Source organism: Anomalospiza imberbis, chromosome 6 (genome assembly GCF_031753505.1).
Source record: "Anomalospiza imberbis isolate Cuckoo-Finch-1a 21T00152 chromosome 6, ASM3175350v1, whole genome shotgun sequence".
Taxonomy (NCBI): Eukaryota; Metazoa; Chordata; class Aves; order Passeriformes; family Viduidae; genus Anomalospiza; species Anomalospiza imberbis.
In genome coordinates, this window is record NC_089686.1 from 59629452 (window position 1) to 59651477 (window position 22026).

A 22026-nucleotide genomic window follows, 5' to 3' on the forward strand; every position below is an offset into this window, starting at 1 on the left:
TCAAAACAAACTGAAAAAAAAAAAACCTAATATTTACCAACTCTTTTTTTACAAAAGGAAAGCCTCACTCATACAAAATGGTTTTGAAAAGTGTAACAAAGTCCAAGTCAGTATGGAAGAGTTAATCATGAATGTATGTACATGGAATTTCACACATTTTATATGTGTTTTGAATACATTACCAGAACCTGTAGTGGTTACCCTAAATGGGTGCCAAAGTAATGAGGCAGAAATGGATGATTTTGCCCTTTTTTTGTTGTTGTTGTTAAATAAAATAAACCACAAACAAATAGTATCAGAGACAAAATTTGGTGCAAATCATCAGCTAAATATTTTCCCCTGGAGCACTTTGTTAATCTTATATAAGTAATGAGTCAGTGAGCATACAGAACAGCATCTGATCTAAGTACACCATAAAAAAAATTAAGTGTATTGCAGAGCACCAGCTGTAGACAGAACCTGAGATGTAGTTTAGGAAACAGAAGGAAACAAAAAATAAAGTCTGAGTTGGGGTTTTGTTTGGTTGGATGGTTGGGTTTTGGAGGGTAGAAAATAATTGAAAATATTATCAATAATTACTGCTTTATTGTCAAGTGTAACTAGAGTTTAAAAGTTACTCATGGCTGGGTAACCCCCACCGACACAAGCCTGTGCAATTTATATTATCAGAGGTGAATTCTGCACGAGCTTTGCGTGGATGTCATCCAAAAGCATCTGTCTGATCACCAGGGCAAGGTCCATTTGGGCAGAGCAGGACAGCAACACCTTCAGAGCTGAGCTGTCTGGCAAAGATGGGTGGATTTTCCTCTCTAGTGTAGGACCTGACCAACTTTTGCTCTCTCCAAAACTTCCCACTGAATGGGATGAGTGGAAACCTCTGAGCTGGAGCTCTCCAGCACAAGAGAGAGCTGTCAGCATGGCATTCACACTACCCCAGTGAAACCCAGGCTTTCCCAGCCTCCTTCACACACTCAGCACCAATCTGTCTGCCCAGAAATTTGAGGAATGGATGCCCTGAGATTATTTGTTTTCTTTCCTTCACCGTGATTAACATGGCATTTTATAGCACGTGCTACTTCTAGGCCCCAAGAGGAAATAAGTTGTCTCTCCCAATGCAATAGAAAAGATTATTTCACTCTGTATTTAACTGTTCCACAGCAGGCACCCAGGGTTCATACACAGCTTTCCACACCAAAATAAAACAAGTACCTTATTTCTCCCTGCTCTTACATCCCCCTCTCTAGTCACTGCACACAACATGTGCTGTTCCTGGCTAATTGCCACTAGCAGTAATTCCCACATGAATCCCTCAATAGGCTTGCATGGCTTTCCTCTCCAGCCTTCACATTATATTGAAATAAAGATTCAGCATAACACATCCTGCACAGGCCATTAAGCATTATTTCTATATGAAACAGAATGTAAACCATCTCCTACCCTTTCAACTAAAAATGTTACCAGTCTTTACTTCTGCCTGTGAATTAACCAAATCAACCTAAATTATTTGTAAATTATTTACAGTTTTAACTGCCTGACCCAAGACAGAGGAATAGAATACTTGAATCAAACAGGGGTAAGAAATTCTAAGTTAATAATAAATAGGGGATGATATTATTCTCCTCTCCGCACCAATGCCTCCATTTCCATGAGCTGCAGGAAAGCAGAGACATTCTTGTAATGGAAAAAAAAAGTATTTGAAAATATTTAGTAAGGTGTACAAAGATAGCTGTGCCCAAATCTCTACGTTTGCAGCCACTAGCAGGGTTTCTATTTCATAATATTTGCAAAATATTACAGTGGGGAAAAGGTCCTCCTGTTGAGGCTTTTTTCTTCTTTTTCCTGAAGATTATTTTTTCTCAGGATTATCTATGTTACATATTTGGGTTTTAAGCCATTCATAGAAGAGAAAAATGAGTAGACACTGAAAGACCCTGTCCATATCCCTACAAATTTAGTGGAAAGGTTGCTGGAACTGTCAGGGGGGTAAGGAAGAAATTAATTTGATTTTACAGGCGTGGCTAGTAATCTTTTCTTCATGGATAGATCTATAGCCATCCAGGGCCTGATTGCTTTTTCTGTTTTCTCTTACTGGATTTCATGAGCCATTGATAATATATGAAGATTACAAAAGCAATGTATAGCAATTTCAGATGCAATAGTGCAGTATTTCAGACACTGGCATGAGAAATCGAGAGATAAAGTTAAACCATGTTTATTACAAAGAAAATGACAAATTTTAAGATACCATGTTTCACTTGTGATTTTATGCATTAGTTTGCTTTGAAGATATTCAGCATTCCCTTCTATGCCTCATTTATTCAGCTTCTGATAATACACAGATTCAGCTTGCTAGTGCAGCAAAAACAACCTTATCCAGAGGGGACATCAGCATGAGAATTAACCTTGAGTGGCAGAAGCTGATCTGTGCTTGGTGACTGCTAACGAGTTTGACTTCCTTAGGAAATGCAGCTGTAAGGAGTCAGGCAGGAGGTCTGGGCTAAATTCCCTCAAGATCAGATCTGAACAAATTATCTGAATGGCTGGATTATTGTTTGTCTATTTGAGTTGATAACTTGAGATGTTTTACTGTAGTTTTATATGTATAACAGGAAAACGTTTTTAGCTTAAAATATAAAATGCTAAAATTGATGCAGTCTCTTTATATGGGAGAGAATGTTATAAATATTCTTAAATCACAATACTTCATATGGATGGATGAATGGACCGACCCTCACAAAAATTTCACAAGGCAGCCTAGATTCATACAAAAAGTTTTATACCTCTGAAGAGGTAAGAAATCATGTATTAAAAAATCTAATCCTTTGAATACCCTGCCTACTAAAATAGAGAATAAAAATCCCACCACTTCCAAGGTAACGCAGTGAAATTCAGTAGGAAGCCTAAAGGAGACAGCCCAAATCTATTTTGCTTTAAATTTCAGCTGGAAGACACTGAGTGGAAACCTCTTACAAAACCTGGCAGTAAAAAGCCAGAAACGGGAATAAACAAGCCAGCATTGAGCAACTTCAGTTTGTTCAGTAAAAACTCACAAATATCTGCTCTACTATAACACCAGCTTCTTAAATAAAGAGCACTGATCATCTGAAAAGCAAATGTTACTTCCAGATTTAGACAGGAGAGTTTCTGAAGCTACTTAAAAAAGCATAAATAATTCCAAGAAGAGCAAGCTAGCAACACAAAGCAAGCAGAACACAAAGTGGTCATAAAGTGTGTTTTACAAGTACTACGGACAACCTGATCTTCTATTTTAAAAATCCTGCAAAAGCAAAGAAGTAATGAACCCCTAAACATAAAATTACCTTTTTTTTATGTACCACATAATCATACTTTTTTTCCTAATCCTGTGTAAATAGTGAGATAACATTTTCTCATCCAGTCCCAGGATATCATACCTAAAATAATCAAGGGAAATCACACTGTGTGAGTCACAGTTCTACCCTTCAACTTGCAAAAAATATCTCAAAAATCTCCTCAGAATACATGCTACTAAAGAAACAAATGTGTCAGTGTATGAAAGAGTCATCCTGTTCAGTTGGAGGGACTCATATTAAAAGAGACTGAAAAATTATTTGGTCCACCATAACATACAGCCCCCCATGACATAGAACAAATTCCCTTTATACCTTGCTGCCATTCCCCTCCAGTTCAGAATTTAAATAGTAATTAGGAACAAATGACAAAATATCTTAAACATTTACCATAAAAAAATTTCAAATATGAAATACATGAGGAAGAGTGAGAGGAAATAGCAAAAAGCTATAGGCCCACACTCAGACAAATACTTAGATATTTAATGCACATACTCAAAAAAGAATTATTACATCAGAAGAACACATGGCTTTAGCCAAACTTTAAAAACACAGCTTTAGGACTGACCTTTAATTTCCTTGAATGCAGCCCTTCTTCTTTGAATTTGCAGTGAAGGTACATCCAAAACCAGGAAAAAAAAAAAGAAAAAAAAAAACAAACAAACAAAAAAAACTATCAAGAAAAAAAAAAGCTGTTTTGCCATCAACCCAGGGTAGTGGAATACTTCTTGCACAGTGAGACAGCTCACTCAGCCCACCTGAAGCTCATTAAATCATTCTGGCCTTGATACAAAGCAAATAAAGCCCAGGTAGAGCAGCTAGGAAGGTTTTTTTTTTTTCTTCCCAGAAGGGTTAATGGTGATGTTGTGGCAGCAGAGGACCTGGTTGAAGTTTGATTTCCTGCAAGACCAGAGGAGCTGCTCCCTTTACCACAGAACTTTTGTTCCTTGGAGTCTCTAATTCTGTATTTTCTTCTATGTGACATAGGAAGTGTTCAGCTGGCAGAAGAAAATTCATAATATTCTCTCCTTCCCCCTAAGCAATTGATTTTGACACTGGGAATGTTTTGCAGCCATGCTGTTGTCTCTAACCTCTGGAAATAGCAAAACAATTAAAAAGTTAGGTAATTACTTGGAATACAGTCAAAAAAGTTGTCAAGATCTTATGAGAGGAATAAACACACACATTACTGTATCAGTGAATTCTGAAGCAAAAAATAAAATGTTCTTATAACCAACAAGTGACATGGGAGCCCATTCTAAATTTTGATATTAAAAGTTCAAGGGTTGAAATTACATTTGTCAATTAGAATACTGGGTAATTAACAATACCAAGTTAAAAATATTCATTAGTTGCCAGATAGAAGCAGGTATTTAGAAATTTGTAAACTCTAATTTTGTCTACTCCTGGTTCTCTTTGATTAACAGGGCTTCTATTTCTCTGAAAATATTGTTTCTCTTAAATTAAAATAGGAAAACTTATGAGTAATATATTTAAAAGAAAACAATGACTCTTTGTCATTGGCTATAGAGGAATCACCACTTCCTTAACAGAAACCTTCACTTTCAGCCTTTGGATGAGATTGTGCTAACTTTTATGGAAGTATTTACTAGAAGAATGCCACGTAAAGGCTGTGAGAAACACACCAAAAAAAAAATAAAAAATCTGAACTCCTACAACAAGCAGTGGATGAGATACAAGAATATTTTTAAAAGGAACCATATAATAAGGGAAGTTCGCCAACAAGGGAAGCAAATCCTAAAGCTTTAGCAGAAAACTGCTCCTTGAAATGAGTCAAGGATCAGCTGAAACGATGAGTAAAACTGCGGGCACTCAGTGTGTGCTGATGGGAGTGGGGCTGAGCCTCATCCCTAATGGGCTGCAGCTGTGCAGGACAGGTGAATGCAATTGAAGGTGAGGAGCCATGGAGTGCCCAGGTGTGCTGAGCATCCACAGGGGAGCAGAGGCACACAGGTGCCGTGCATCAGCAGGAGGAGATAAAAGGGTGGGCTGAAGGACAAGAGACACTTGCAGCCTCCTGAAGTGGTGCCAGGTTACTCTGGATTGAAGCTTTCTGAAATTGTATGGTGACACTGTGTGTATATATATATATTTTCTACACATGGAAGACTGCTGGCTGTATTATTAGGCCAGAAAGCAGCAGTCAAGCATGGGAAGGAAATTCCCTTCATATGTGAATAAAAGCAGGGAAGACCCCTCTGAAAGTCTTGATGTTTATCACCAGTACTGACAGAGCAGGCAGGACACTATGCTGCACTGTCTTGAAGGTGTGCTTCAGGCAGCAAGGTAAAAGTGTGTGTTGAGAGCTAAAAATTATTTCAGTCAATATCTCTTCAGCAAGTGAACTTGCCCATGAGCAACATTTTTTAAAAATATATACCTCATAAAGCTCTGTTATGGAACAAAAATGAAAATAATGGATTTGCCATTAAAATAATTTCCCTCTCTTATGAGACATGATTAATCTACTTCTATAGAACACTTAATGTTTTACTTTCAGCCAGTGATTGAAGGGGTATCATTTTTAGGTAAATAATATTAACTCATAAAGAAGGATTTCTAATTAATTTTTCACTCATGTTTTGAAATCTGATATTTTATAGAGCTTTAATTCTGTTCACCAGCATATTTAGTACATAAAACCTCTCTTGTGATAACTGCTTTTCTTCTTTCCACATAATTTCTGTTGTTTGAAATGTTAAGGAGCCTGAAATGCTTAAAACATTGCAACCAAACACCATTAAATGCTACATAATGTGACAGGGGAAAAGGATCGCACAAAATTGTTACTACTTGAAATAAACTCCATTAATAAGCACTTAATTTCTTTATTTAGAAAACAAGAACTCTCTAGGCAGTAATAAAATAGCATTTTTAATGCTGTTAACTGTGGAAGCGCCAAGCTCCTAAGAGCTTTGAGCCACACAATTTCTATTTTCTTCTCTCATGTCTCTGAAGCTTCTCTCTGGCACAGCACTGAAGGAACTATAAAAGCATTACCAGTCTTTGTGACAGACTTCTTCTCTTTCTTGTTAGTGAAGAAGATAAGATTTATTTTACTGTCAGAAGATCAAAAAATGGGGAAACATTCTGATAGCTGAGGAAAACAAGTTTTGATTCTGTATAGCCAGCATTGAAGTCACACCATGAATCGACAGAAACTCCTTTGCACTTGACAGTTTTCATCACATTAGGGAAAAGAATCTCTCAGCAGTTTCAGATGTAGATTTTGATCTCACTTATATTGCTGGAAAGTCAGTAATTGCAGCAAAAGGTTTCATCCTGCCAGAACATCTTGGTAGTAATGTTATAATCCATATTTACTTTGGCCCAGGTCGTTACTCCCACTTGTACAGCTCCTTACCAGGAAATAACCAAGGCTTCAGAGATGGCTTTTGAAGGCAGAGGGAAGGAAAAAATCAACACCAAATCAAAGAGTAGCTGGGGGGAGGAGGCTCAAATGGACACAGACAGAAAAGAACTAAAATATCCCTACAGCACCCCCTCTAAAATAAGCAACCACCAAAAAAATATCATCAGCTTTACCATCTGGCAAAGCACAACAGCTTCCCTCCAAGGCTGGCACAGCTGCCTTCGTTTAAAGGTCAGGTGCTGGTCAATATTTAAAAAAAAAAAAAAAATCTCTATCCCAGATTAGTCAAGGAGGATTGCTTCCCAAAATATCCTTCCTGAGAATCAGTGTGAAATATTAAAGGAAAGCTTATATAGTGCAGAATATTCTGACATTTACTATGGGACTTGAGGAAAGATGACAGAGAGAAGAAAAATATGGTTTTAATCCCAAATTTTTCCTGTTAAAAGAGAGATTATTTAAATTATAATTTTATTAATCTGTCTTCATAGCAATGAATATTACAAGAAGAGCAATTTTTGCTCCCATTTATACTGTGACCTATATTGCTTGCACATGCACATTTTTTAAGAACTAGAACATCAGAGTAACAGGAGACAGAGGCCTATTTGCATATTAAATACATATTATTTCAGTGGCTTTGATGGTAAGAAGATTTTTCTTACCCATTTTGGAAGCACTGAAGTTAGGAGAATAGTTATATGAAATATTAATAGCTGATTAGAGCTTTGTTCTGGTCTTAAGACTCCCCAGAAGCTTGTGCCAGGTACTTGATTTTATTTTCCATGTGCCTGATTGTGTTTTCTACACAAAAGCCACTGGCACCAACAGCTTTTATTCAGATTAGCTTTTCTTCCTTAGGTATGTGGAGGAAGGTGCAGTTACTCAATAATTTTGTTCACCCATTGCACCCCCTTTTTCTCCCCTCTCATTCCCACCAGGAGGAGCAGCTGGGAAAACTGTGATGATTAATCAGGGGGGCAGCACACCTGTGAAATATGGTCACAAATCCCTTTTCTGGAATGGGCAAAATCCCACAGAGGCAAAACCAGAAATCCAGTTTTTGCCAGAAACACCAAGCACTTGGGAGATGCAGAGGCAAAACTGATGCTTTTCTCATTTGTCAGAGATCTTAGAATCTGGGTTTTTTGTTTTTTTTTTTTTTTGGTTTTTTTTTTTTTTTTTTTTTGGTTTTTTTTTTTTTTGAAAGTTACCTAAGGAACAGCATAAAAAACATGGGCTTTGTCAATCAGCTTTTATGTCCTTATGTGCAATTGCTGAAGTAAAAAAAACCACAAAAGTAATTTTCTGATCAAAGTCCTTTCCTGAACTGAAGAACAGAGAAGTGCAAGAGAAACTTGGACTCATCCTAAAATCTCTTGAGTCCTCCATGATTTTTCAGGGATCAATAGGAAGAGGAAGGACTAGAAATCAATTGGTACAGACCAATAACTAGGATATTCCCAGGAACTACTGCCTTTCCAAAAGAATTTCCCGTTCCCCTTTCTTCACCTTTCCCTGTCTTCAAGCCCTGCTACCCTGGTTGACTCAGGGTTTTGAGATGATGCTAATGAGAATTTTATCAGCCCTAAGCATTTAATTGATTTTTCCCCTCAGTATCATGCAGCCCAGTCTCCACAGCAGGGGAATTAAGAACTGCCAATCCCACACACTGCTCCTACTTATCCATTACAGCCCTTGCTCTTCTGCTTCCTTCTTTCCACAGAGTGCACTCACTGCCCTGCTCAGCACACAAAGCCTTTTCCCAGCCACATCAGGGAAAGCCAACAGAACAAATACTCTTTAAGACCCCCAAAGTCTTGTAAAAGTGCAGGAATAATGGTGAGTCTCATTATGTGCAGATGAAAGAAGGAAGAAATAAAGGCTTGAACGATCAGGATCTCAAGCCCAAACTATTCTGAGACCTTGCAAGAGCCTTAGGTCCTTAATGGATGTGAGGAAATAAATTCATTCCGATAATAACATTTATCATTCTGTATGAGATTTTAAGCCATTTTAGAGTAAAAGCATGATCTCAATGGATGACAGGATTGTGGCAGGTTCCTGTCCTCTCTTACAAGCCAGAATGTCACTGTGAATTGCTACTCATAAAAAGTGTACAATCTCAATGCATTATCAAAAACAAGGTGTTGGAAATTGAAATCCAAAATAATTTTATATACACCAAAGATGTCCTTGTTTACAGAATGTCTTGACAAAAATCTATTGTATGCAGAGGAGACACACCTGGTTCTCTAACAACCCTTAAATCTCATTTCCACTGATGTGTTGCTATCAGATTAAAACCTGTGAAGTACAAAGCAAAAAATATGAATATTAACTCTTCCCCAGAACTCGGGAGCACTTTGCATAAGAAAGTTGCCACACTAAATTAGAAGTGCTTTTTCATTTCAGCAGAGTGCACTGCAGCATGTTGTCAGGCAGAGAAGAACTCTGAAGTACTGTCCAGGAAAAATGAAGAGTCCAGTTAGCTGATACGGTTTAATTAGAATCTAAATTTTCCTCTCAGTGAAAACCTTTGAGCAGCTCAATTAAATCCATACTGATCCCACAGCCCGAGCTGTGTGCTGGTTCATTTTCAAACCACAGGAGCTAGGACAGAACTTACTGTACAACAGAAATGTGCATTCCCCTTTAGAAGGGTGGAAAGATCACTTGGAAATGAGATCAGGCTGTCTGTTCAGACTGAGGTTTTGCCACAGGCATCCTGTGCTCTTTGGAGCTTTTAAGCAGTTTATTTTTATGGCAGACACATGGCAAATAGCACATTGCTGATTTAATTAATCCCATAAATAACCTTTGCGAAGCTGAGCACTGAGGCTACAAGAAGTGGCATTAATCACATATCTTTGTTTGAATAGTTACAAAAGTTTTTTGAGCCAGAATTTTTGGTTTAATATGTAACTGAGCCTAACAAGAACATTTAGATACCCATTAACCAGACTATTACCTATATTGAATTACATAATGCATAGAGAACAGAGGCTAAATACAGTTTAATCTAATGTATTTAAAATGTGATAGAATAAAAACCAGAAGATTATTCTATTTCTTGGCCATAGAGATATGTCTTGGAATTATCTAAATATCTTAAGAAGAAAAAAAAAATCTTCAAAATGTATCTCAAGCCTCAAATTAATAGCAATAGCACATAAATACTTAACAGAAAAACTAGAATGCTTTTACACCAATTGAGAAATAATTTTACAGGAATCTTCTATTTTCACAGCCAGTCCAACAGCTCTCAATAATGTAAGCAAAACTGAATTTGCCAATTCAAAAATAAGAACCAGTGAGAAAACAAGGTATAATCACACTGTCCCTGTCCCAGAAAAGAAAAAGCAGAGGTAGATGAAGTTCTTTGGTTAATGAAAGAGGAAGCAAAAAGGCTCATAATCAAAAAAACCTTTTGGTTATGAGAGAATTTCCTCTCTTTCTCTTTATACTGCCTAGACAGTCTCTATTTATTGCTATGATTTACAAGACTAATACTGACTGTGCTGTATGATTCAGAGCCACATACAACCCATCAGGAACTGTAGCAACTTTCTGTCTACAAACGTTCACACAGAAAGGTACAATGCACTAATTGACAACCTCAAAAAATGTTTTTACATTTCTTGCATATAAAGCAAAAGAAAAGCAAGTATTTATTTTTAGAGCTTACATTTTTTATTTATGCCTTCTTTTTTTTTTTTTTTTGCACGCACAACGTTTTTCTATTTTAAGACTGCTCTTGAATGTCGAACTCTTGGTAATGAATCTACTTAAAATGCACGTTTTGACCTAGCATAAAAATATAGCAGAGAAAAAATGTTACTGAGACTACTGTCAACTAAACTGAGCTGTCCTCTTCAGATACACATGGGAAGGATGCAATGGGGACATTTCATCATTTTAGTAAATGATAAGTTTTGGGGTGTTCACTTCAGTGTGTATCTCCCTTTACAGTTTAATGTTGGTAGAAACTCATAGAGAATCTATGTGGTTAAATTCAGGAATAAAACAGCATCTTCAGGCATGATGCATCACTGAGAAGTTATAAAGCAGTTTCATTGGCAAAATCTTGCAAGAAAGTGGAAAACCAACCACTTTCTTGTGATGGTTTGATGTCACACATCTTGTTCCTCACCTATAAGTGGTTTACTCTACACACAAGCCTTTCCAAGATCCTGTAGCATTCAGCCATTCAAATGTGGACCTTCAGCACAGTAAATCATTAGCTTTATTATTGTAAAATACCTCGAAGGGTACAGCAAACCTAAACATTTTGAAATACCAGATGTTTATTCTGTAGATGTCCCCACAGCAGGCAGCAGGACAAAATTCTACTTCAAATTACATGAGAAGGAGTTGAAGAGGAGCTTGCACCAGTGGAAGGGAGCTGAATGAGGACAGGTTCTAAGGGATATGAAATAGTAATTCTGGCTGGTGTAGGTGTAGTTGTCATCTCTCAGAAGAAACCATCTAAGGCTGCATTGAGGAAAAGCTGTGCTCACTTGTTTCCAAACGTAGGCCCGTGGGTGAAACATGCACAGGAGATGAAAACAGACTTAAAAGAAGAGTTTCTTTCTCTCCCTGAAACACATTTGCTGTCTGTTCCTGGGAGCTGGAGCACTCTGAGGAGCACACAGCAGATTCACCCAAATTGGCTGTTAGTGAGCAGAAAAATGTTCTGTTGGACAGAAAACATTTCTCCGTGAGGTTTTCCAGACTTTGAAGCAGGAGCTGCCTCAGCCAGGCTGAGCAGGGCTCCCATGCCTCGTGCTTCCTCTTAAACTGCTTGGTGGACCAGATCAAAGCATTCCCAGCATACAGAGTTAACCTGCCTACAGTTTGTAAACTGACAAGTCCCTGGATATTTAATGTACCTAAATACAGATGACTGAACGGAGCCTACCAGATGCCAAACAATATTCCAGCATCAGGGTAAAATAACAATTTTGCTTCTTTAACATTCCCAAACATTCCAACTTAAAAAGCACCATATTTTCCAGTAGTCCCATCACCTCTTCTCATTCTGTAATATTCTTAGACACGACTTTTTTTTAGCAAATAAATTTAAAAGGTAGAACAAAGATGTGCTATATGGGAGGTAAAGAAGTATGGAGTTTGCTTTCCTATATCTGTGTTCAATTAAAGAACACAGCAAGAAACCACAAAAGCACCCCAAGGAAATTAGTCAGATTGACTTACATCTGAATTATTTGTAAAAATTTATAGATCTGAATTAGAATCTGAATTATTTGTAAATATTTATAATTATTTGAATCTGAATTATTTGTAAATATTTATAAATTGGAGTACTTTCAGTAATACCCTGCCTTGATTAGTGAAAAAATAAATACTCAGTACATTTATTGGGTGTGGAGGTGAGTGCAATATTTAAACTGTGGCCTAATTGCTTTTAAGAAGTCACCATTTAATCTTATTGATGTGCATCTTAGAAATCTGTCATCATTCCTCTGCGCTTTATTATATTCAGGAGACAAAATTACACCAGATGTGGTTTTACACAGTTGTTTAAAAAGTGTCATCTGGCTCATGCCCAGTGTCTAAAGTGACATCAGTTGATTTTTACACCCATCTGCCCTGGTAGAAAGGGCTGCAAGGAGTCCAAAGGAATGGAAAAAATCCATCTCTGAAATTTGCATGCAGTGACTTGTGAACATAAAGAGCTGGGAGAGTCCATTGTAAACACATTATTTCTCAGTGAAATAAACTGCTTCCCAGTTGACTTCACCAGGCTCAGCACAGGGTGTGCAGATTTTCTCACCTCCAGCTAACCAGGGTTGGGAGCAGAATTCCAGAGAAAGAATACACTTTCCTTCCTCAGACTTCCCCAGGGAAGAGGGAAAAGGAGTGAGTTTGATTTAGCTGGACAGAGTTGAGAAAGACAAACATTTATTAGTTCACTTCAGGAAAAAAATGTCAGTGTATTCCCAAAGAGGTAACAGGAACTCACGAGGCAAATGATCTTCTTGGAATGAAGTCCCCATCCAAAACACACTTTCAAGTATAATCTCAGTATTCTTAGCTCTTATGAATGCTTTTGCTTTTTCTTCTTTGTAAATTTGTCTTTCCTCTTAGAAGAATGCACTTAACTAACTTGAAAGTGTAAGCAGATAAAAAGCTTAGAAAAATGAAAAGTGTTGATTTTCCAAAATGCAAGATAGTAAGAGGAAAGAGCACCCAGAAATTGTTCCTATCTGTATATAGGGATACATGCAAATAGTTGCTGTCAAATTACAGATGACATAAAGATTTGATTCAGTTTTTAAATTCAAAATTTAAAAAACACCTCATACTCAATTTTCCCAAGAGTTGTTTCTTGATATCTAGCTAAAGCTATGATTTAATTTTTCAACTGTTAATCCTCTTGCCTCTCTTTTTCTATGTATCACAGGACAGGAGCAAAACACTGTGGACAGCTTTGGCAGAACATTGGAAATGGAGAAATGAAAAGTTACTGAAAAACACTTGAATGCTTAATACTATGCTTTTGTGATAACATATGGAAATTTCAACAGTATTTTCGCTTAATTTCCTTTTATAATTTCACACGCACACAAGATATTATTTGGCATGGGAATACCCTATTGTAGTTCTGAATTTATACACTACATATTATATATAATTTATACACTATAAATTCTCATTTCTCCTGCTCTTGGTGCTTGGCTTGGGGACAGTTTTCAATAGCAGGTTACAAAGCAACGGCACATCAAACCATAATGTGAATTACAGGCTCTACATAAAAGAAATCCTCTTTCTTGCCTTAGCACTAAAATGTTTTCAAGTTTCCAACAAATCAATAAGTATTTGATTTGAAAAAGTAAAAGTGATCCCAAGGGGATTTGGCAAAAAAAAAAAAAAAAAAAAAAAAAAAAAAAAATTAAAACACAAAGAGCAGCAAGAAACTCCCTTATAGCTGAGTTTAAAAAAGTTGTGACTCTTCTGTGTGAGATGATTCTTGTTCAAATTCACCTCATATTTAATGTCCCCACGATGAACTTCATTCTCCCTCTTTCCCAGGATGGCAGGAACGTTGTTTCCATGCTGCAAGAGATCTCCCAAAGTCAGTCCTCTTCTCACTGTTCAATTTTACATGAAACTCTGAAATATTCATTGGGACAAATAGCACTGAAAATGAGTTTATAGCTTTGGGGTCAGGGCACTGGGCTGGCAGGGGCAGCACCTGAGTGCCAACACCTTTTCTAGTGAATATTTAAATATTTATACAAAACTGAACAGCTGCAAAAAGGGAAAAACAGAGAGAGATCCTGCCAAATGGGTTAGAACACCTCCCAGAGATGATTTGAGGTGAATGGTTGTAGAAAAAGCACGAGGGCTCTTCAGCCAAATCTAGCAGCTGAAGGAATTTTCTTCAGTGAAGAAGCCCAGTAAAAACAGCCTTGGAATTAATAAAATAGTATTATAATAATGATAACAATTACAATGCTGATTAAGATTTTGGTGTAAGAGCCATTCTATAATTTCTCTTTTATACAAGCTGGGATAAGCATTTTTCTTTAACCATAAACCTGGTTAAAGAAAACAGAATTTCTCTATGTAAGCTGTTCCATGTTATGGAAAACCTAAAAAAAAACCCCAGTGAGTGAAGTTTTCATTTTACCTATTTATCTGTTCTTTGCATTTACTCTTACAGTAATTCATAATGCTTCAAAACAGATAAATTAAGTCTTCCTAATTTTAAATACCATATACTTTATTATCTTCCCAATTAAAATTTTAAGTCTTTTTTGCCAAAATAGTGTCTCTTTTTCTTTGAAACCATGATCATGTATAAATAAAATCACACTGAACTTTTGACCAGTGTTTGAAAAGTCTTTGCTCTCAAGTCAATATTCTGCCAAATAAAGGTCAGGTGTGTCACATACAAAATCCTTTCTGTAAAATGGTTTTGCAGTTGCTGACAGCTACAGCTATCCACATTTTCTTGCAGGTACAAACCAATTTAACCACATTCTCAGGAAGCTCCAAGAGATTGTGTTCAGTTTCTCTGGTTGTAGAACCAGCCAAAGACAGAAATGGTAACAAAATCTACTTCCCAGAACTCAGGAGATGGTTTAGCGATCCCATCCCTAATTAATTTACTTAATCCCTTCTTGAATCCACTGCTAGTGTTGGTCTCCACAGTGTCACACTGCAAGGACAACAATCACATTCCAGTTGAATTCACTGCCTGGGATTTTGCTGGCATCTTGTTGTTTCATTGACCATGATTTCTTCAACACAAACTCTGTATGTCAGATAAGTCACTTTGAAAGAGTATCTTTGTAGAATATTCCTTCAGCAGCTCTGGTTCTGTTTTCTAACACTAAAATCAATATTTAACCTACCCTCAAAAGCTAAAATACTGCATAGCATTAAAATTCTCTCATTTGCCACAAAGATCTGAGGGGAGCAATTGAAAAACAAAAACTAGCTGAAACAAGTTTGGGGAAATGAAATACAGATTAGTGCAGCACAGCTTTAAACTGACTGAGCTAACGTGTGCATTTTATAGCATTGAAAATGGATGGCAGCATATACTTTACAGTTTACTGAGCCCTATCGATAAAAGCATCAACATTTTTCACCCAGCCAAGGTTTCATGCTCCTGTTCAACAGCTGGCTAAGCACACTCCATCTCCCCTCACAGCCAGCAGTACAATTCCCTTCCCTAAAAGTCCACCCTGCACAACAGAGAGCCTGGCCACTTGTTTGTTTTGCCGTTTCAAGCAAGCAGCAGAAGTCTTGTCTCAGCAGCAAACATGCTGGAAACAATTTGTCAGCCTTTGCAAATTTAACTGGCTCCATGGACCTTCCACTGTGCACTCTGTGAAGCAGCACGTTCCCACCAATCCATCAACATCCACCAGGTTTCACTCTTATGGAAAGCTAGTTGGGAAACCTAGATCACACAGAGCTCTGCTAACTCTCCTGATCTAAAATGAGCGTTGAAATCATAAACATCTTTTTTATTCATAACTCTTTTTCCTCCTCACACTCCACCACAAACTTACTTTCACTCATACACACACACTTACACCCGTTTTTGCCTTTAACTGATTTTCTTGCAGAATGGGTAAAGCTGTGAAAATTTCTACAGCTGCAGGGGATTTCAGGATGGCTCCTCTGTACAGCTGCAGACAGGTTATCTTTTGGTTGGCACCCAGGTCCTGACAAGCTAATTCAGAAGCAGCTGCTATGTTGAAGCATTTTCTTTGCTACTCTCCCCTACACGAGTTAACACAGAGTGCACTGAGGAAACCTGAGGGCTACTGAGCTTGACAAAAAGATGAGAAAGACATTTTCTAATAAAGATTCATGAGAACTTTGTGACTAATTTCAGATTAAACAGTCAGCACTGCAGTCTTGGTGCAAGTCAGTTCTCTATCAGAGCAGAATTGGTTAGTTGTTTTGGGTGCTCTGCTACATATAATAAAAAATAATGATATTTCATGGAAAAGGATCCCCAAACACAGGAAGATCAGATTTAAATGCCTCAAAAAATCCAAACATCTGAGACAGAATGGCCCATCTGGTTCTAAGGCAGAGACAAACAAAAGCAGCCTTTACAGACAAGACAATCAGTGTTATCCACAAAAAGGGTCGAGACACGCCATTGATTTCCAATTGTTTGCAGGTAGAAACAACAGAGAAATTGGCACCACCTGCTCAGATAAATCACTGACTGCAGCAAAGGAGTGCTGCTGCAGCTCCAACAGTGCAATAAAACCCCACACATTACCACACCTCTGCTAGCTCTCATTAGTGACTAGAAAAGTCACAGACTGCAGATGACGAATAAGAAGGAGAAAGGATGTGCACAGGAAAATTATCCTTATTAGAGAATAAACAAACACTCTGATGAGGTGAACTCACTGGAGCCAACACTATTGAATGGTACAGGGGGAGAGGCCATTGAAAATATGACAAATCCTCAAGTCCTGTCACCAAGGGCAGAGAAGTGAAAAAATTCAGACTTTGGCAGTGCATTCTGAAGAACAGCCAAGTGCCAAAAAAGTGGAGCTAACCCAAGATGTGTGACCTCTTAGACACTTTTTTATTTATTTTTGAGCAAGGACTGAAAGCTTTTCAAGAAAGAGCTCATAAAAGCTGGGAATCCTGTCCTGGAAGTCTGGTTTGGGTTTGCATGGTTAGGTTAAGGTAGCAGAAGGGGCTACCGGGGTGGCTTCTGTAAGAAGCTGCTGGAAGCTCCCCCTGTATCCACACTGGAACAGGCTGTTCCCAAAGACCATCTCCCATGGAATAACTAACATTAGCTGAGAGAAATATTGCAGTGCCACAAAGGGGAAAAAGTTTATTCCACAAGAGCATTTTCTGCTGCTGAGAATACTGCTGTGCAAAGAGAAGCAGCATCAGCATCTTCCTAAAGTGAGAAAGCACAATCCACAGATGACGCCCAAGGAAATGCCTAACACAGTTATATTTTTAAATAAATATATTAGGACATTTGTATCAGTGGTTGATGCACCACTATTTCCTTAAATGCACCTCAGCAACCTCTGGCTTTAGAGTGTGGTTTTGGAGTTCTGTTCTTTAATATTCTTCTAGTATTTGGTCTTTAATTACACTAAGGTTTGCATAGCTCTTAAAGAGGATTTGCCCCTTGGGCATATGAAATATGATAAACCAAAATGTCCTGGCCATCAGTCCTCAGGATAGAGATCTTGGGAAGATCCAGCAATCAATTTAAAATACATTATATGTCCTCAGTGGTTTTCTTAAAGGAAAAACTCCTTACAATAAAATATTTTCCAAAACTGAACCTTTGTATATATGATGGCTGACACTGAGCCACAGTAGTTCACAAAATTCAAGTTCCCAAACAATTGACAAGATTATTTAGCCATCTGTCACACAAAGAAAGAGGCAAAAATCATTTAATGCATACAATTTTACATGTTTCTGTTAAATTATTATCTTTAGGGGATTTAGAATCCAGGAGAAAAAAAAATCTATAAAATATTTGAGGTTCTTTTGACTGGAAGTATAGAAAGAACTGTTATTTAGTGTTATTAAGGCCTACTAATACTTTCATTATAATTGTAAAAAAGTCAAACACTTAATTTTTCAAATGCTGAGAGAACTATCATTATGCTGATGATCTTCATTTGCATTGTTAAAAAGCCATTGTTGTTTCCTTAGCAAGAGCAGGAAAATTGCATCTGGCAAAACATTTGCACTGCTGCAGCAGAGCAATGGATCACTTCCAGCAGTGTAAAACCACGTCAGGGATTCCATCAGCACTGGCCAAGCAGCCACACATCCTCACTTGGAGTTTGGGGACAGAGGGAAACCTTCACCCTGAGCAGCTTCATGGGGGACATCATCTGGTGGGTGACTTCAGCTACTGCCTAATTCAGGTTTGTGAAGAATCTCCTGGCAGCTTGAGCAAGGACAGAAAAGGAGAAAACCTCAAGTTCACTGAATTGTAAGAAGATAATAAGAAAGAGAACACCGTCATTTAATGCAGGAAAGAGACAATCACCACAAAATCAGTGAAACTGAGACACAGCAGCACCAAGCCAAACCAAGATTGTGGAAGTTGGAAATTGTGCTCAATGCAACGTTGATGACATTTCTTAAGCTACTTTCATTTATTAATTTTCCCCAGCAGCTAACCATTCTCATGGTGCAACAGCTTCTTAAGAGTCAAGATTTTAAAATTTTTATTATCAAAGCAAAATCTATAATTACTAAACAGAGAGACAAAACCAATGGATAGAATTACTTCATACTTTGCATTTTGGTTCCCCTCTGCGACTGCATTTTCAGCTGTAATATTTTACTTGGAAAACAAAAAGGAAATAAACAACATGTTTTCCTTGGTAAGTGCTTATGGTGACGTCTCCAGTTTAGCCATCAGAGATTAGGAAAATGGGACTACTGCTCAATGTTCCCTTTTTTCCCCCAAATGCTGATGATGTGACAAGAGTGCATTACCCAGAATGTCTCAAGAGCAGCTCCTAAAGCCCAGGTAGCAAAGACCACATTGTTCCACCTGAACTAAAGGGCAGGAAGACAAACCCAGCATTAACATAATTCACAGATGCTGTAACCCTAGCAGGGAATTTTTCTAATGATGTAAAATTACGTTTCTGTCACAGAGATATGGAACATTGATTTTTATTTTTTTTCCCCGCCTTGATCCTAAGGAAATCTGGATTATAACTTCACACTGTTTATCTCCTCCAATAGCTTTGGAACACATTTCTCAATTTGAACAAAATTTGACAGAGGGATATGGCCTTGGAGATATTCTGTTCCCACAAGTTTTGTGACACTAAACAGATGGGAAGAGGAGAGAGATCTTTATGTTATCACATTGCATATTCCACTGAGAGAAAAGCTTCAGAGCACACTTCTGCTTTTTTAAAACTCTGAGTGTTTCCAGGAAAGAGAACTTATGCCCTATCTGGAGAAAAAAACCTTGAGACAGAGCATGCCAGCAGAGAAAAAGCACACATGCACAGGCAAAGAACTTCTTACTCTGGTGTTTGTGAGGTGAACTCGTTCAGAAGGAGAGGCAGTGCTGGAGACATCGTGTTTATTTGCTCTCTCCTACCTGGCTTTGGAGATTTCCACTTCCCAGCAGGTGTGGTGATCTCAGTGGCAGTGAAAACACTGTCAGGTACAACTCATGGGTCAGTGGTGCTGTTCTGCAACATCACTGTGGTAAACAGAAATCAGAACAGGATTTTATGTAATTTTAGATTATAACTCCTAACTGGGTGCTGCTACCTTTAAAGTGTTTTTCTTTAACAGTGTTGGGCTCCAGCAGCAAATGACTGCTTCAGTGTTTACAGTACACTTAGGGAAGTGCCAGCTTTGCACACCTTTGTCCTCCCTTTGCTGGGGTTACTGACCAGCAGTGCTTGCCACAATCTCTGCCAAGTTATCCTACTGTGCGCTATTTTTATACAGCCATGGAGGAGTCAGGGTCCCAGGGGAAGCCCTGAGGAGCCATGTATTTCAGAGATGTGTTGTTCCACCGTGCAGAACTATCCCATGACTATCAAAGAGCTTCGTACCTGACACGAGCTGCCTACCGCAATTTATTTTTGAAAAATAAAAACCTTAAATATTTCAGTTCCTAATCAACATTGGGCAGTGGAAGGCTGGATGATGTTCATGACAAGGCCAGTATTCAGCTGAGTCTCCTCAGGGTTACACAACCAGAGCTGGAGGGAAGAAACTTTCCTAATAAATTTCTTCTTTTCTCTTCCAAGCAGGCTGCATCTGCTCACTCATCCCAAGAGCACAAAGATACAAAATCCCCCTCTCCTCCTTGGCTGATCTTTGCTGCATCTTCCTTGTCAGCTCTCATGTCAAAGCAGGCTAACTTTGGGAAAAAAAAAAAATCTTCTTTTAAAAAAACTTGAAAGCTGCACTTACAATAAGTACTGATATTCAAACATATTTAAAATATAAGAAATAGTATTCAAGCATAGGCAGATAGTATTCAGATAAGCTATTATCTGGATTTTCTTTGTAGGCAAGTTTAGAAGGGAGAAACACCTAGGATGGTAAGTAATTTTGTCTAAAAAGATAAATCATATAAAATGTTTTATGGAAAATCAGGCACAGAAGTCTGTGTAAGACTTTATTCTACTGAATTAGACTAAGAAATTTCAATATGGCAAAGGCTTTCATACTGTACAAAGGGACATTATTCCCATAACCTTCTGAGCATCTCCATGTCTCTGAATATTAGGCCTTTCTTCAAATTTCTAATATATCCTGTACCCCCAAAACTTTGGAAAAAACTCCCAAAGTTCTTCCAATCCAATTTTATTTTCTCCTAGGTTTTGAAGTACATTTCACCCTTGAATCATTTGTTAGGAAAAAAAACCTTAAACTGTGTTTTCTTTCTTGTCTTTCCATGCAAATGATAATTAAAAATGACAGATTCCAGAATGAAGATGGTGAAAAAATGTCTCATGGTCTAATGGTATACAGCACGCTTTGAGAGCTGCAACTACAAGAGCTGGAAAACTGTAAACAAAAAGAATATTTTGAATACTAAAAAACAAACAAACAAACTTCTGCATTTCCTAATGAATACCCTGAGGCAGCTACTACAAATATGCCTATTCTGCACACAAATTGAGTTACCAAAGGAGAATGAGCTAATTTTGAGCAGCTAAATCGGGATCCCACCCACGGTACAAGTTTTGGCCCATCATGATACAGAAGCTCGAGTTTTCCCGCCCCAAATCTCCTCATTTTGGGGGAGCCTTTTGCAATTCCAAGTGTGAGGAATGTCTTTGCCTCCCACTGAGCACCTCCTGCCCTTTCTGCTTCTGCTGTGTAACTTTAGTGGTAAGGAAAAGCTGTAGGACAGTAGCTCAACACAATTCGTGTGTGGAAGAGGTTTTACAGCGACTTCTGTGAGCCAGAGAGAAGTTTGATCAGAGGATCCACTTTTACCCCTGAAAGAATTTCCTACCAAGGTCATTGACATGGTCGTTGACAAACCAAGAAAGAAAGAAGGATAAATAAGAGAAACCTGCACCTGCCTATTCCAATGAGCACTTTGTTTGTCTTCCCTGACGAATGAGTAAAGTGTAAACTCTGAGTTTTGTAAGAATGTATAAAAAGCATGCAAGCTAGAATAAAACACAGTTTGAAGCCTTCTGAAAATGGAGTGTGTTGCTTCGTATTGTCTCCATCTCAACTACAACATTCATGTCCTCATTCTGAAATGCAGACTTCTGTGTTTAACATACTGGCAGCACACATGGGGAGTGAAACAAGCACACCTGGTGCAGTCTGACAGCTAATCTTCTTCCAGCTCTGCCTGGATATCTTGCTTCTACCAAGATTTAGCTTTTTCTCTTTTAACATTCAAGCTCCTGCATGTCGTCCCACCTGCTCTCACCCCAAGGTTTTGCACACCAAAGATTCAGCAAGCCTCAGTCTCCAACTTCTCTCACAACTAAAGGCAAAAGTATTTGAAAGAGAGATTCATAAATGCTCTGAGCTGGGAAGTCTCTGCTCAGAATTAACGTTGTCTCAAAAGCAAGTGCAGCACTTCTGCCAGCAGAAGACAAATTTGTTCTCTATTTTGAGCTTCAGATAAATCTTAAGCACAGCTGAAGGCATCCAGGACCTCAAATGAGTGAGCATACAGCACTTGCATAATATCTGTCAGCAAACAGGCAGCAGAGGCTGCTTGGGGCACAAGGGGGGATCCTCTCAGAGTGAAGGAGCACGGTTTGTTCTGGGTTTTCGGCTCGTTGAAAAGAA

General features: G+C 38.1%; 1 long non-coding RNA gene across 3 annotated transcripts in view; it reads right to left on the reverse strand.

Moving 5' to 3' along the window:
• Window positions 1–22026, reverse strand: part of LOC137476434 (uncharacterized) — an 87363-nt gene that overhangs the window by 14185 nt on the left and 51152 nt on the right. The window contains exon 5 of one of the 3 annotated variants that reach the window (XR_011000378.1): window positions 13659–13803. The exons of the other annotated variants lie outside the window; for them this stretch is intronic. This is a non-coding gene — a long non-coding RNA (uncharacterized lncRNA). Of the gene's footprint in view, window positions 1–13658; window positions 13804–22026 lie in introns of those variants that run through there. 3 annotated transcript variants of the gene reach the window in all.